The sequence below is a fragment of the Plectrocnemia conspersa genome, unplaced genomic scaffold (genome assembly GCF_051122295.1).
Source record: "Plectrocnemia conspersa isolate PC_06_02 unplaced genomic scaffold, ASM5112229v1 ptg000005l, whole genome shotgun sequence".
Taxonomy (NCBI): Eukaryota; Metazoa; Arthropoda; class Insecta; order Trichoptera; family Polycentropodidae; genus Plectrocnemia; species Plectrocnemia conspersa.
In genome coordinates this window covers 28,364,122-28,382,655 of record NW_028277169.1, presented here as the reverse complement: position 1 = coordinate 28,382,655, position 18,534 = coordinate 28,364,122, and the positions used below count along the sequence as shown (strand labels likewise).

The 18,534-nt window shown below is 28.3% G+C and overlaps 1 protein-coding gene across 8 annotated transcripts in view; it reads right to left on the bottom strand.

The window, feature by feature from the left end:
* LOC148235359 (uncharacterized) overlaps positions 1–18,534 on the bottom strand; it is a 151,473-nt gene that overhangs the window by 46,434 nt on the left and 86,505 nt on the right. The gene's annotated exons all lie outside the window — the stretch shown is intronic.

The following is an 18,534-nucleotide window of genomic DNA, read 5'->3' as shown; positions in this document are numbered from 1 at the left end:
AAAAGATTTCGCTCAGAATATTTAATTTTTTTATTTTAAAAGAAAATATGTTTATTTAACACACATACATCTGCGCTAAGTTGGAAATTTCAACGGACAATTAAAAATATATTATGTTAACGAAGAAACAAGACATTGATGACATTTATTAAATATTTGCAAAATTTTAAATCTTTCACTAGGCAAAAAATAATGAAGTCTTTAGCTATTCTTCAAAAGCAAAAAGATATAAAATGGGGAAAGAAATTATTCGCAGATTGTTTAATGGCTCGACGACTCTATTAAATCATTAGAATTCATTGAATAAATTAAAAAATTATAATTGGCGCAACGATAAGAATAATAACTTTTTTAAGCCTTACAGAGAATAGTGTAAAAAAACCAACAACGTACGGATTAATGGAAAAATAATTAAAATATTTTAATCCACGGGTAAGATTACGAATAACTTACAGTGTATATTTAAAGCCTGGATATCAATTAACCCAGATATGCGCAAGAAATTTTGTTCTCTTAAAATTTCATTTATAAATAAAAAACAGTGGCACGAGTTTAGTGACCTACTCATGGAACAGTGGGCATATCTGGGTTAAACCAATATCAACACAAAATTATTTAAAATAAATCCCTAGAGAAGATCAAACTTCTGTGCCACACTGCACTTTAATGACGAATACCAGCGTTGATGAATCAGCGACTGTCCTTAAAAGAGAAAGCGAGAGAACGAAGTACACGCTACATCGCTTCTCCCTCTCATATACATGTACACGCACACAATAACAAACCGGCATCCTTATTCCGAACGTACTCTAGCATCTTCTATAATTTAATTTATATTTTAATTTTTCGTGGAACAATTTTTCCAATGTAGTGCAATAAATATGATATAAAGACATATCAAGAATATAATCTATTGATAAAATCCTAAAAAATTGCACTTTTTTTCACAAAGATAAAATAACTCGATTTAAATGTGAATTATAATTATGTAGATTTTCTAACTATATTTTATTATTATTATGATGTTAAGAATTTTGTAAGGTTATTTCTCTCATTTGTAATATTTTTTAAAATTATATACCTACTTATAAACTATATGTAATTTATTTAAATATAAATTTATATGTAATAATAAAAAAAATAATGGAAATAAGTCGCTACAAAATTATTGTTATTAAAGCTATCTAGCTTAAAATTAATATTGACTAGAATATAGAAATATCTCGTCACTTAACACGCGAGCGAACGAGAGAGAAAGTATCTTGTTGTGTTATAGTTTAATTTAGCATATTTTTAGCAAAACGTATGTGCGACAATGTCCATTATTTCCTGCACTTAACAATGTTTTACACTTTTATTAAATATTTGTGTTAAAAAATAATACTGCGCAATTTCTATATTGATTTTTTTTATTTTATCCTTAAAAATATTATTCTTGTATTCAAAGCTGTGTGTACTTCCTTTAACAAAATGTTTAAGAAGCATTATATTATGCATTTTCATTACTAAACAGAATTTCGGATACAATATTTATACTTATTAATTATAAAAGAGGAAAAAATGAAAAAATTTAACGTCATGACTAAATTAAATTTTAATTGCATTTATAGACTCATTGTTATAGTCGTTTACTAAAAATAGCTTATTGTTAATAGCACAGTTAGCTATTACACAATAGTTAAAAATGATAAAAATAACCACCGCAATAAAAATCGCTGTAAAATATACCACTGTAATATTTTTTTAATAACAAAAATTGTACTTTTTCTGCTTTCAAAAAATCATTATCTTAACATAGATAAAAAAGCTATAGCTATAAATAAAATATACTAATAACATCAGTGACTATTTTCTAAAAGATTTGGTTTCGAACCCCATATGAGCCTTAGTGATTTTAAATTTCAATCTTGTCTGGTTATTGGAAGTAATGATTATTATATATTTTTGCTTTCGATCATAACTTTTCCTAATATCAAGGATAAATATTGTAATGAATAAATAGTGGAGTATAGTGATAATTATTAATTGCAAGCTAGTTTAAAATGAATAAAATTCAATTTCAGTCTAGTGTATCATTATATACTAAGTAAACTAAACCTCACAATTTTGCAACGGAACAATAAATAAAATGAGTTACATATCATAGTTTTTATATTAAAATAATTATAGTGCTGATACATTTTTTTAGTATTTTGTCAAAGCCTAAGTATTGAAAAACTATGAATTTAAACTTTCAAAAATAAAATTTAAGATATTTAAAAAACGGTTTAAATAGAGTTTAAGCAATTTATCCAAATATTTGTGGTCAGCTATATCGATTACTGCCCTTTCGGTTGCTGGTCTCTCTCACTTGAAGAAAAATCCGGTATCGAAGTGCAATAGGGGTGAGAACGATAACCGTCATCGGTTGAAGAGGGGTCACCACTCACGGTGGAGTGACGCCAAAAGGCTTGCAGACGCCCTCGAGAACCTCCGCAGACCAAACAACCTTACCTGGCCATTCCCGTCTTGTAAAGAACCCACCTCACGCTTGAAAACGGGTGAAATGTTTCATGAACATATCGAAAATGAAAATAAATTATCCCATAACCATCTCCATAAAATGCAAACTAAACTACTATGTCTAGTATGCTTAAAATAAATTACTACTTTATTTTTAAATGAAATAATCGGTATTTAATTTTTAAATATTGTGTCGTGTGTGAGCGTCTCAAGTCACGGGTCGCCTATTGTGTGAATTTCTTCTCGTTGAAAACACAAAATTATGCTCTCACAGCGACCCTATTTACACTGGCCAAGGGCGGGGAGGCAATTTTGGACAGGCACACCAACCCTTCAGGGCGTCGAGCGCCTTTTACGAGATTTTTCCAGCACTTTTTTCGGCGAGTGGTTAATTGGTGATCAGCCCTCGACGGCGATTTTTTCTCCTTCGAGATTTTCGCAAGGCACTGACCCTTAGTATTGTTCTAAACAATGCTTACATCAACAATGGCAAATATGTGATATACTAGTACTAGTGGAAAATGTGCTAAGCAACAGTGTGAGGTCAGTTGAGACTTAATTGTGAACATGATTTATTTACTGTTAATAATATTAAAAAAAATAATAATTTTTTTACTGACAATAAGAATATAGAACTGATAATAAATGAAAAATATTATAATAATTTTTCAAGCACATCTTATAATAAAATAAAATTGTAATCTTAAGTATAGATTGCCTTATCCCAAATTACTTAATTACGCCACTGTACTTTTATTATATTAATACATATATTAAAACAGCAAGTGATTATAAAAAGGTGTAGAACTCATTAGCAAAGACTTTTTAATAGACAATTTGAACAATTGGAAACAATATCGTTTCCCCTAATAAAATTAATAAATATAAACAAGCTTGTTTTTTTTCACTGACAATGAGAATTTCTTAACTAATAATACAATGGATAATTATTGAAAATATATTTTTTAGTACATCTTATTTAATGAAAAGGTTGATATTATTTTCATTAATATATTGACGATAGGATTGGTATATCCTAAAATTGCTTATTCACGCCACTGTACTTTCATTCTTTTAATACATATTTTTAAAATATCAAGTAATTATAAATAGGTTTAGAGCCCTTAAGCCAAGGCTTAATAATTTTTAATGGACAATTTGAACAACTGGAAACAATATTGTCTCCTAACAAAATTTATAAGTACACACGAGTAAGAAAAATGATTGGTTAAATTTTACTGATAATGAAAATATTTCAGCAATATAATGGAAAATTATTTAATTATTTTTTTAAGCACATCTTATTTAATGAAAAATTTGATATTATTTTTATCTATATATTGACGATCTTAAGTATAGATTGGTTTATCCTAAATTACTTATTTACGTCACTGTACTTTTATTCTTTTAATGCATATTTTAAGAACAGCAAATAATTATAAAAATGTGTAGAAATTCATAGCAAAATTTTACCAATCCTTAATAGACAATTTGAACAATTGGAAAAATATTGTTTCCTAATAAAATGTATACATATAAACGAGCAAGAAAATGAGCTTGTTAAATTGTAACTGACAAAAAGAGAACTGCATATAATGGAAAATTATTGAAAGTATTTCTTAACCACATATTCTTTAATCAAAAATTTGATATGGTTCCTAAATTACTTATTTATGATATTTTATTATTTATTTTAAAACAGCAAGTAATTATAAAAGGGTTAAGCAAAAAAATATCAACTATATTGTGAAATCATTATTGAAAATATCTAAAAATTAATTACTACAGTATAATTTACTATACACTTTAATAAATCAATATAAATTCACATTTATGTATTTTTAGTATATCGTATAATAATAGTTTCCCGTAATGAATTTTAATAAATCTAAAAACTATTAATAAATTAAAATTGAAAAAATGGCAATTAAATAACAGATTTATAATATTTTTTGTCACAGAAAATTCTGTGACACATAATTAAAAACTGTTGTTTTTTTATATGATACATAGACTAAAAAATATAAAATATTTGTTATACAGTACTTTCAGAACTAAAGCTGTAAATTATTGTAGTTAAAAATAAATCAGTTTTGTAAACATTAATATAAATTAATTTTCATAAACGAATTGTAATTTTTAAGCAAATACATTTTTTTTAAATTACTAGCTTTAAAAGTGAAAGATTTTTGTAACACATTTTAGGAGCAAAGTGATTGGCACGCTAATATTAAAAATGGATATATTTTAATATGAATATGTATTTACCAGTAATGGCACTTCTCACTCTTGTTATTGTGTTATTTTATGTACAAAGTAACTCTATTTCCTTACCTAAAAATAAAAATAAAAAAATATGTTAATAGACAGTTTAATATGATAGCTTATGCTTAATGTTAACATACAGTAAGACAAACTTTTAACAACAATCATTAGATGACGTCTTCTACTAAATATATAATATATCTTTAAACGAGAAGCTCCAGATTCCTGTCGATTAACAGCCAACAGGACGTGATGTAAGTTATTCTTCTTGATCAAATAAAACACAATCGCGCCCATACACGCTCATTATAACGAGTGTGTGTTTAATTTTTTTTCACGTCGTCAACCTTCTGGCGTGACGTGCCGAGGGTCTTGGCCACAATGAGGCTTTATTTAGATAACTGATTGGCATTTAAGTTGTTATAGCATAACGCCTGTCTTCAACCCGCGACTGCCAGGCCTATTCAACCGTTTGACTTTGAGTTTCCTTTCGGTTCAACAAAAAAAATATCAACTGCCATTTTGGGCATCAATTAAAAGCGATGAATTCACTATAGCCATTTTTTCAATTCGCCAGAGAGTCAATACTGAGAAAATAATTGGCCAATCAATAAATAATAATATACGCGTATTCATAATATTCGTGTATTTAATTTAAACACTGACATTGATTACTCCTGCTAAAAAATGGAATATAAAATAATGATTAATATGTTCGCGAGTATCGTAATTTAATTTTTTTGTATCAATACGCCTTATTCACTATCTCACAACGGTCATGAGTGTCAATTGTGACTGGCTCGAGTGTTATTTTAGGGTTCGCTTCTGAGCCGTGACCGAACAAAAAGATGGACATAATTATTTTATAAGAACTATTCTATTGTGTTATGACCGTTTTTTTTATTAGAATAAATAAAAAAACATATAAAATCATCGCATCATATATGACGCATCAATTTGTGAGAACGCGCTATTTTGTTAACTGGTTAATTAATTCAATAACCTTTCATAGTATACATACATATACATAGATTAATCTTGCATTAAAAACATTAAAAACAAACCATTGACTATCATTGTTATTAAAAATCTATTTTATTGTAATATATATAAAGTTAAAGAAAATGGAAAATGACTTGAGCTATCAACGTATTATATATTTTAGGTAACACCATTTCAGATCTAAAAAAAATGTGTAAATTAGTATGACATTTCAAAACGGACACCGTTTCGAATGACGACACGTTTTTTGCCGTTTGATATCACACAATGGCAATAGTGTGTAAATTATTATGTACACACATTTGTTGTAACACAAATAGGGGTGCGTGATGCATGACGATCCCATCCCTTGAAACTTGCGCACCTAACTCGATTAGGGCCGTTTGGAAATAAAAAGGACACCAGTACACAGGGCCGGGTTTGACGACGCGAAACGTCATTTAATAAACGCATTATCGAATAAACAAACCCGTCGACCGATATTAGTATTCTGGCATAATTTAATAATGTCGTGATTTATGGTGCGACAGGTCGCGAGCGGAGAACGGCGGCCAAGTCGCAGCGGGGATGTTTTGGCAAATTTTTTTTATTATAAATAATATCTCTGCATGTGAATTATGTATTAGGAGTATAAAAGCACATATCAATCTTTCATTTTCTCTCATTAATTGATTTACATTAAAATATGCATAGCTCAATTTTAAGCATATCGAAGAAAAAAAATTAAATTTAGAATGTCAGATTAAAGTACTTGTACGAGTAAGTCTTTATTTATTATTGCCATGGAAAAAATCATCAGAGATGACAAATTATATATTATTGGCAATACATATAATAAATTAATTTAAATCTTCGCTGTGCCGATGACATTGACATAGTTGTAAGAGCAAAATAGCATTCATATAAGCCTTCAACGGTATTGAGTCATCAGATTGTGGCTTAAGATTACCGAGAATAAGAGAAAATACACGCCAGTTATACAAAAAAACAGTTACTAAAGACATCCATATAAACTTTTAATTAATATTAATGTTAATCAGGGTCAGTTAATGATTATAAACGGTCAGTATTTTTAAAACAGAACGTCGGTAATGTTCCAAATTTTTATTACATAATAATATTTAATATTTGTATAATAATAGTTTATAATTTGGTTTAAAATAACCATACTTTTAAGCATAATATTCAGTAGAGGTCCATAGAACATTTGGTCATATATTCAGGGCTGCCGAAAGCGGACCCGTGCCCTAGAAAAATAATGATTTTGAGCCCCATGACAAAAAAGCATTTTATGTGTTTTTTATCGTCGTATTATATATTTTTAATGAATATTAATAAATAGGATTTACGAGACTTATTTAAAAGGACGTGTGGTAATTTTTTTAATATTTACATTTCATCATGCATTTTTCTGGTCAAATTCAAGTGGGTTTAAAATCCACGTCAAAAGCAATAAAATAGTGCAGTGGAAACCTTCGGTTATCTAGCATTAATAGTAAGACTTTTTATAAAAAAAATTACGAATATCTAAGCCGAATTTGATCAATAGGAGGGCGCAAAAAACAATTATTTTTTCTCAGAAGTCAAAAATCGACGTCAAAAGCAATAAAATCGTGCCGTCGCCATTGCAGTGAGAACTATTAATTATTTAAAATATAATTATTTTATTATATTTCAAATAATTTTTGAATGAAAATCACATTTTTTCATTTGAACCCCATTGAATATACCCCACAACATTTATTTACAATATCAGATTATAGTTTTTGTCTGCGACGATGCGAACACTCGAGATTAATGTACCGCATAAACACATTACATACTAGTATCGTGTGTTGCCAGACTCGCACGAGATTCGCGTGGGACGGGAGGGCGCGTGTCAAGATGTCAAAATAAATCATAATTTGCGGACCTGTTCTCGTTCTTTATTCGCATCATCATGCGGGGGACGAAATCTGATTAATTACTTATACATAAAAACAAAATCTCACGTACCTAGTCAGATTTTAGTGAACGAAAGCGTTCATCCTCCCCTTTACATTGTTCCACTAATGTTTACCCTTCTGTTCCGATGGCGAAAATGAGCCGTTAATGTTGACGATGATTAGTCGCATGTCAACGGTAATGGTGTTCACATGCAAATGTGGAGTTTTGCTATTAGCGTGTGCTAAATGCTATGTCAAAGCTCATGAATATAATATTTAATTAAGATTTTCAAACATGCATTTATTTTAGGGTAGAGATAATGCTTTCTATTTTTTTTCGTAATAAATACTCATCATAGTTTATCTAATAAAAATATTATTAAATTACCCCAATACGTTACGATAGTCAATAAAAAAATATCTTCTAATAAAGGTATAATTAAATCAAGACCATTTTCAAAACATTTTCGATTAAATTATTAATATCATAAAGAAATGCATTCCTTATAACAAAAACGAGCATCTTTGAAGATTTATCACAGACGTTATTTATATGTAGAAAGAACCTCCTCAGTGGAAGTTTCTCTAGCCAAAATGTTTCCATTGAGATTGTAGGAATAGTTTGATGGTGAACGGGATCAAGAAAATGATACACTATGCCACTTTCCGACGGTTGACAGAAACCCAATTCTATAGAAAATCTAAATCACTTTGTATAGAGAATGAGTCTGCAGCAGATCTGATGCATTTAAACAATTCTAAATCTTGAATTGTAGCTGCTGTTATTATTAATAAAAAACAAAAAGAGCAGAGGGTCCAAGATGCACCTTTGAGGAACCCCCGAAGAGGTGAAGTATTTTTTCTACAATCGGTCACCATAGGTTATAAACTGTTTACAATCGCTAATTAACCGAGGTAAATCATCCGAAAATTTATCGCTCACAATACACCGCCAGCAATTAATCGCTAGCAGTTTACCGCTGTGTCAGTTGATTTTATTATTCATTTTAAATCTAAAATGAGGTTTTATCATTCGCGAAGTGAATAAAAACAATTTCACTGGTATTTTCCAGTGGAATTTTAAATCAATTGTTTGTCCTAATTAGTAAAATTATTTTTATATATAACTTTACTGTAACAGTTGCAAGCTGTCCATTTTTGTTCAAATCTAAACCTAACCTAATGAAAGTTTTCAACTTATTAGTATTTTTTAAACTTATATTATATTAAATCGTTAAGGTTAGGTTTGGGTTTCAATAGCATATGGACGTTTCGCAACTGTCAAATTAAGATTCATAGGCATTTCAGAACGGCATATAATTTAAAACTCTTATTTAGACTTGCCACAGCATCAATAAACAATTTTATAAACACATCTCATTGTTTCAAGACCAGAATACGCCACAACTTACACTTTTTATCCAAAAAAAAAACGCACACTAAACTAATACAATTGTATTTTAAGAGTTGATTACCAACTTGTGTGATATTATTTATTTATTTATTTTGTGCGAAATGGGCTTAAATATTTATATGTATAGTCGGATGTGATCCAGGCAAGAAACTTTGAAACGAGCTTTGCAGCTTCACAAACAAGCGAGCGTTGTCTCGCTTGTTTGTGAAGTATCTCAAGAAAATGCACTGATTTAATTATCATGAAGTTTAACTTTTTTTTAAAAATATTTAAGATTGAATCATTGGATGTTTTTTTGGATCAAAATGAGTTATAATGAGGAATATATAAAAATTAGTGAAAGAGCTATTAAAAGATTACTACCATTCCAAAAAATATTATCGAAAATGGTTTCAATAAAAACCAAAAATCGCATTTAATTAGAGAGACCTCTTCAAATTGCATTATCTACAATAGTGTTAAAATTAAGGAACTAAATAATGATGTGTGAAGAGGTGAGAAGATTTTAATTAATCATCACGATATTCATCCACGAGATTAGAAAAATCTAGGTAAACCTAATCTGTGATGATCGATCGGAATTATAATTATATATAAATCACTAAAGACACGATAGAAATTTAAAAACATTAAGGTCCGTATATAGTCAGAGACTTATACCACTCGTTAGGTCAATATTCGGAAACTTATACCACTTTCAGGTTAATTGTCGATTACTTACACCACTCATCTTTTAAGCAACAGCAACATTAAATGCACCTTTGACAGGAATTTAATTAATATTTTAAGCTCATACTACGAGATCTGATACTATTCAACAGAAACGGTATTGTAGCACATCAGTAAAAAACGTTTTATTATTATTATTATTTAATTAAAATTAATTGATGTTAAACAAGCGTTTACTTAAGTGTAAACATTGAATGCTTACCTCTGATTGCTTGTATTTGTATAAACTTTATTCAACTTTTTGGGTCGCGTTTGCTTTTGAAGTATAGCACAACTTTAAAATTATTTTTTTAATAATATATTAAAAAATAACTAAAAAAAATTCTCATTTCTACTCCTCGATTTTCTCGATCTTGAGAAATTTAAATAAATAAAAAAAATATATGTGAATATAATAATACAATATATTATTGTAGATATATTTATATTATGATATTAATGAACAAAGAGTTAGATGATCATTGAAGAAAAACAACTTCAATAGGATGATGATTTGTTATAATGGACGCGAATTATCGACGGACCAAAATGGATTGATTTTAGAGCATTTTTTGGTTCCCGTATTTATACCCAAATCGTAGAGAAACTTGTCAAGTACATCTGTTGCTACTGAACATTTTTAATATAAACCTACTGGGGAGTAACTATTAGGGAAGCCCTCATACATTTTTACAATCTGCCGATTCACACACGAACTGTTTTTTTCTAACCAGATTATTAATGTGTTATACAGATTATTAAAGCCATTAGAGAAGTAAAGAAAATCATAAACAATTTTTTTCCATTCAAATCCGACCTCTATTAAAAGCTTTCAGGAAAGTATGCATATTTTTAAGCACCTGGCATGGACCGATACTTTTTATGCAGCTGTTTAAAATATTTACACAATTTTAATTTTCATCAAAAATGGCTCTATGATTTTTTAAAAAAACGAGAATTTATGATTTCGATTTTTTCTTGATAAATTCTCGAAAAGAAACACTAGTCACGAATAAACAAAGTCAATTGAATGGCAATTACTGTTCACTTTAATTTATCGGTTAGCTCATCAGTTAATGAACGAAATGTTTTTTTATGAATATGATATTGATCTATTTGAACATCGTTAATCAAATTTAGTGATCAACGTCACATCATGATAAATGTGCGTCTCGTCTCGATTAAAACGTACGATATTATTAACCAAAGCCGCGTGTCGCATGGCGAATCGGTTACAAAGGATTCGTGGCGTGTGCCAAAGTTGTAATTTGATTTATTTTACAATATATCGCATGTTTAATTTAATAATTGTTATGAAAACATAATTGCGTTATGGGGCAAAACACGCGCCCCCTACCACCACGCCCCAGCACAGGGTCGTTGCGTGATTAAAAAAATATAATTAATTTTGCAGAAAATAAATATTGCTAAAAAAAATCACAATATATCAGATCATAGTATAATATAATTTGTTTTATTTTTTTCAGATCATTTGAACATATGTATATTTAAGTAAAAATTTTAAATGTGTACTATATATATATATATATATTGTGTTGCAGTTATATTAGAGAACTAGACATAATACATTGCCGGAGGAATCCAATTAGAAAATCTATTAGGTTACTCGTGTGTTTCTACATATTCTACGTATCAACGGTACTTCTAGTTAACATAATTGATGCAGTTAATTTAACTGAAACTACTAACTTACTATATGCTCAGTACGTATTTTTGCACCCCACTGTATATTCGTACAATTATTCCACAATTGTCAGATTCCCTGTATTTTTATTAATTATTTTCCGCTCGTTAATTAAATATTAAACGCGAACAACGTAAAATTTCATGATTCAATCCACGGCACGGCCGAAATCCTGTCGACAGTTAATTAACCGCAACGAAAAATAATTAAAACACAAATGGATTAAAGCCGCGAATTCCGCCAGGATAATCGAATCGCACAGCGGTGACGGAATAATTAAACGAAACATTCATGGCGGACGCCACTGTGCTGTTTGTTTTTTTTCCGGTTAGTTTCGTCAATTTTCGTCCGCGGCATAATTCGCGGCCGTTTAACGAGCAATCATCACTGCCGTTTGAATTTTGACCACTAGTTTCCATTAGTCTGTGTCAAAAATAAAATAATCCAGTAATTAGTTTTGGAAGCTGAAATTTTATGTGATTCTTTAATTAAGTTAGGTATTTAAATTACATTCATGTATACTATTACCTGCGCCATAATAGATTGAAATAATATTTACTTTAATTTTTTCTTTAATATATGTAAATCTGATTTTTTTTATAAAATACTTTATTTTAACATTTAGATATTATTATTTCAACATTAGTTAATTTTTATCTTATATAAGCCATGAACTAAATAAAAATAATTAAAAAATACGATACTTAAAAAAATCTTATTAAATATCATTGATAAAAATTGATACATAATTAGTTTTTTTTAAATCAACAGATGTATTAAAATATTCTTTATTTTACTCATGAAGTTTTCCTCAATTTTATCTTTAAAAAAATTCGTCTGAATAAACACTTAATTAAACAAATTCTAATTTGACTTTTTATATTTATTATATACATTTAAATAATTATAATATATATTTTGAAGCTTAGTTTTCAGTTACTGATTATTTTTATGGAATTTTAAAATAGAAAACCATAACTATATATATGTGAAAAAAAAATTGATCATACCATATAGTTTTATTATTGATATTAAAAAAACTTTTTTATTATATATTATTTTTATCAATGATATTAAAAAAACATATTTTTTATAAATCAGGTTATGTGATTTTTATAGTCAAAAATAAAATTATAGATAATGTATATAGCTATCAATATCCAACGTAAAATGTTTATTAAACAAGGAATGTACAATATTATACATGCTAGCAAAAAGCAAGGAAAATACTCTTTTGCTAAAGTTATTTTTCTTTATCTTATGCAATATACATCACTATAATAATAAAATAAGTTTGTGAAAATCAACTTAGATATTTTCCTTGTAGTGATTTTAATTTGTTAATCGAAGTGAATTTTGCAGATATTATTTAAATAAAATAATACAATAAATTATACTAATTATAAAAATACAATTTAGAATTTTTTTTTAATTTTTAGAGCATCGATATTTGTTTATCTCGCAAATACAGTTGCGCTACTTTTATTTGACCTTTATCAATAGTTATTGCGGCAAAATTTTAATGCTTGAACTCGAATTTGGCACCCATTAAGCATATGGTTATTTTTAACAGTAAAATCTTAGTTTTATGAAACCTATGCTTTAAATAATATTAATAAAACTATCAAGACAATTATTTTTAGTGCCTTAATTTCGAAAAAAACAGACGTAGGTAATAACAAACTTCATTTAAACCGTATAAAGAACAGATTTTAAGTCTTATATTCTAACCAGACAAATTTTGATAGAAAATAGATATAATATTTTACTGACTTATCGAGAGTGCTTAAGTTAAGCGCAAGAAAAAATATTTATTAAAGTATATTTTTTTAGAGAACATCCATTTAAAATTCTCCTATAAGTTAAAAGCTAAATCTATAAAATAGACAAATCATGATATCATAGCTTTAATGCACAGTAGAGATATTATTTTAATGACTTATGTACATCAAAAGATATGTAAAAAAATATAAGATAAGTCTGTTAATAAAATTTTTTTAGTGTCATTTTTTTAAGAACTAACAGTAGTAAACAGTCTTTATGATGAAAGTATAGCTTTAATAGACAACTGAGATAATATTTCACTGACTTATTTTACATAAAAAAGTGCAAAGAAAACCATAAAAATATTAGCACATTTTATCAGAACTTCCTTGTACTATTTTGGGAAATTTACTGTTTAAAGCTGTTTTGGGAGAAATTATGTTGCATAGCAATAGTAAATAGATAATAAGAGAATAGCTTCAATTGAAAACGAAGATAATATTACACTGATATAGAAATTAAATTTGTCGAAGTTTAACGCAAGAAAAGCCCATAAAAAAAGTCCATTTTTCAGTTACATTTTTTTACAGCACTACCATTTAAAATTTACTTATAAGTAAAAAAAACTATTTTAAAGATAAATTATGAATCAAAGTAATGGTTGATAGATGATGAAAAAATAGCTCCAATAGATAACGGAGATAATATTTCACTGTATATATCATCACAATAAAATTCCATTAACAAGATTTTATTGGCGACACTTTTTAAAGAACTTTCGTTTACTACTTTTAGGAAATATTCAGTTTAAATCTATTTTCATGGGAAATTATGTATATGCCAAATCAATAGTATATAAAAGAATAACTCTAATTTGCAACGAATGTAATATTTCACTGATTTATCAAGAGAAGTTGCAAAATGAAATTTGTCGAAACTCATAAATATGATTTTATCAGTGACAATTTTTTTACAGAACCATTTAAAATTTACCTATAGGTTGCAAGCTTCCTTAAATATAAATTATTAATGTCAAAGCAATGTTAAATAGCTCCAATATACAAAGGAGATAATATTTCACTGTAAATATCATCCATTAACATGATTTTATTAGTGACACTCTTTTAAGAACTTCCAATTAAACAGTTTAAAGCTTTAAAAAGTTTTTAAATAGCTTTCAATAAATTTAGCCATCAATTAAGAATTATGTACCGAAGCAATGATAAATAGATGATGAAAGCATAGAAAATATGATAAAATCTATAAGAATATCAGCAAAATATAGTCCATAAACATGATTGTATCAGAGACACTTTTTGAAGAATTTTCATTTAATACTTTCGGGAAATTTACTTATCAGGTTAAAGCTGTCTTTAGGTGAATTATGTGGCAAAGCAATTATAGATATATGATGAAAGAATAGGTCCAATAGACAGTGGAGATAATAGTTCACTAAATCTTTTTACATAAAAAGATATGTAAAACAAAATTCATAAGATCAGCGCAAGAATAACCCATAAAGATAATTTTATCAGTGACTTTTTTTTTAAATTTTTTGATAAATTTACAGCTATCCTTACAATCAATTTTGTGCCAAATCAATGGTGAAACGATGAAAGCCAAACTATAATAATATCAAAGTCACTGACATGTTTTCTAACAAAATAACTTCACATGAAACCTTCACATTTAGGTTAAAAATAGCAGAAAAAGCCACTTCATACCGATTATTTCAGTTATTTTTTCAAAAATGTTTCTTAAACGCCTTTTATCAATACTTAAAGACATGCTAATAATTCAGTATTTTGATGAAATTTCAAAGAAAAAGATAAAAGCTCACCAATGCTTCTTTGATAAAATATGTCATATATGGCACGAAATTAAAATTAGGAAACTTCTACCTAAACCATATAGTCAGTTGTTAGTTTTAATAACATATAGTAGAGTCAATCAAGAAGACACATTTACATATGTAAGAAAGATATCGGGAAACTTGCAAGCCATCTGAAAAACACCTTCCAAATAATACACCAAACTATGATAAACCAGAAGAAGAACTACAAGAAAATTGAACGGCTATTATTTTATCACTGGATAATTTTTAAAAGAATTTTTATTTAGAACTATTGTGAAAAACAAGCATTTTTCTGTTTGGAAAAAGTGTATAAATATACAATATATGAGTTCTTTAATAGTATATAAAGGACGACATTTTAAATGCTGAAAGTGTTGTTTTATAGCATTTTTTCGTTTGAATCCGATACGTAACTATTTCTTCGGGTAAAAGATAATTGCTAAATTGATTGCACATAAACATCTTCCGGTTTGTTTATGTTATTTAGCATTCCCTGATCATGGGACGTTCCCACACAACAAATCACAGGCGGTCCCGCTAGGTCACAAATCACTGGTGGGACCTCGCCCAAAACAATACAAAGTCTACGACCCCCGTGCAAAGCAGACGGCACTAAATATCAGTTTGTGGACGCGGACCCCGGGGATAATTTGATAAAAATCTCAGCCCGAGAGGGTACAGTCTCTAGAGACTAGCGAGGGATAAAGAGACACATTCGATAAACGTTTTTCCGAATTGTTAATTTATTATATCAGTATAAACCGTCTCAATAGTACAGTACTATATTATAGATTCATCATCATCTATATAATATATAATGTACCAACATGAAAGTGTATTTGACAGACTATATCAGCGGAGATGATCTATGTTTTTTACTTGAAGTAATATTGCATATGTAAAAGAACTAGTGTACTTACTGATTAGCTATCTATGTTGTTTAATGAAAATATATAATCAATATATTCTCTGTTATTTACAATTTGCATCTGAATAATCTGAAAATTTACTGCATATGTAGCTAAACATATGACTGACTTTCAATGGTGATTAATTTGATTTCGCAAATAAAAACAGTCGTTGTCTACTTTGTGATTTGTGTGAACTTTTATACATCTATGTATATGTGTTAATTTAAACGATTAAATGTCTTCAATACAAATGTTATTAAGCGGTTTTTTCACACTTTATAGTAATAAATTTTATATTTATCAATTATAATATTTAGATTAATAAATTTAGTTGTTGAGAATGTATATATTCTCTGGATTAAGATTTCCAATTAACATTGCTTCTATAATGGCAATATGTGAGTTGCTAAGTATTGATTGATAGGATTTAACTGTGTTTTTATGGTAAATGTTAAATAATAGTTCAATCGATATTTACAAGCATCGATCGATAAATTTGATTAAGTCTTGTCAAGAAAGAGTGGACACTAAATCTCAATTAAATTAATAGATTCGTATTGTGAGCGGGTTTCACGAGCGTTTAACATGCCATAAAGTCCGCACAGCGCGGACATTATGTCGAATACAAAAGGCATTAGCGGGGGCTTCGCCCCCGAATCGGGCCCCTTAATGTATTTATGTTCGACTAAGCCCGGATTAGATTACCGGCGGCACAAGCACCCTTTTACCGGGCGTCGAAAAACCCCCGAAGTCCGGCCGCAAAATTAAAAGCTTTGACCCGCGGCCTCGATCTAGTTTGATTATTCCTAAAAATGGAAGAACTATATTATTGATAAAACTATAACTTAACAAAATTGACAATAACGCTATATATCTTACTTCATAGTATTTATATATAATAATATTCAGATTGAATTTTAGGGGCAGCGAAATTAAAGTCAAGAGGTTGGAATAAATAGTACCGATCACGACCGCGCGCTTATTGGACTCCAACTGCCTTGACAACTAACTTGGTAATTAATCTTTCAATAATACATACTGAATACTATATAATTAATTGTAGATGGATATATTTTAAATTAAATAAACTAAACTCTAATTATAAATCATAAGCATTATTCCAAATAAGTTTATTTTTAATTCTTAATATTTTTAACTTTGTTATAAATAAATAATATATTAATTTTGTGACGTTCATGCCAAACAAATGAGTTTTTTTTAATTTCTCGAGAAATAAAAATACTCAATTTTTTGGGAATTTTTGAGAAATTTTGTAAAAAAAATATATGTAATATAAAGTATATGATTATAATAATAAAGTATTGCTTTAAAAGTGATTTATTGATCTCGAAAATTTAAAAAAGTCAAGAATTCACTAGGGGGTATGGATTTTTACAGACCTTAAACTTTTATAAAAATATAGATCTAAAATAGAGCTAATAACTGTCTTCCTAATATTGGCAAATTTAATCTATATGACATAAATATACGTTAAGAGAAGAATTATTGTATAAAAGTTTAATGATCTGCACCCAGGTGATTACTGTTGTGATATCTGTTCAGTTTTTAATCGGCATTCGTATTTAAATAATTTTATATATTTAAACAAATCGAGTAAGTATATATTTTTTCAATTTGCTGTAGCTTCTTTTAGCGAGTCGTTAGAGTTTGCTAAAAAAATCAATAAATTCTCAATTTAAACATATAATAAAAATTAGCAAAATGATTCTCACTAACTTTTTCCTATAAAAATATGTAACAGCTAAGAGTACGTGTATTAAATATTATTTGTCTTGTTTTAAACTCTTTCTTAGGCTCATTAAAGTTGCGAAATAAATAGAGAGGTATTCAATCGCAAATTAATTCTTTAAAATTTGTTTGGACATAGTATTTTTAATTTCCAAATATATATTGTAAAATAATTTTATTATAAAATATAATTATGATTAAAACACAAATCTAAGATAAACCTAACCTAATAATAACCGTCAAATTTAACCACATACTTATATGACATAATCGCATAACACTTTCGGTTTTCGCACGAGTGACTAATGAGGTGCATCATATTTTTGTGGCGGGTTGTTGAACAAAAAGAGCGCAAATAAAGTACAAAAGGATACATTGTATTAAGGCGGTGTTAAAAACGTGGGTCGCGGTAATTGGGACAAGCGCCACGTGTCCAACAGCGGGGCACGTGCCACGCGTTTATTTCAAAATTTTCTCAAATAATAATCTTATATTTAATATATTTAAAAAAATATAATGTTATAAGTTATAAATTAAAGGTTAACTCTAAACTAACAAAATGTGTTATGATATTCTAAGCAAACAGATATTTAAATATGTCACCTTTGTTGAGAAACACTGGCGAGAATTTCATCCGTATTCTGCGAGACGGAAAAACAAATTGGCATACACACACAGTATTGAAACGCTGTTGCGCTAAACCTGCGGTTTCCGTTCCGCTGAACAAAGAGATA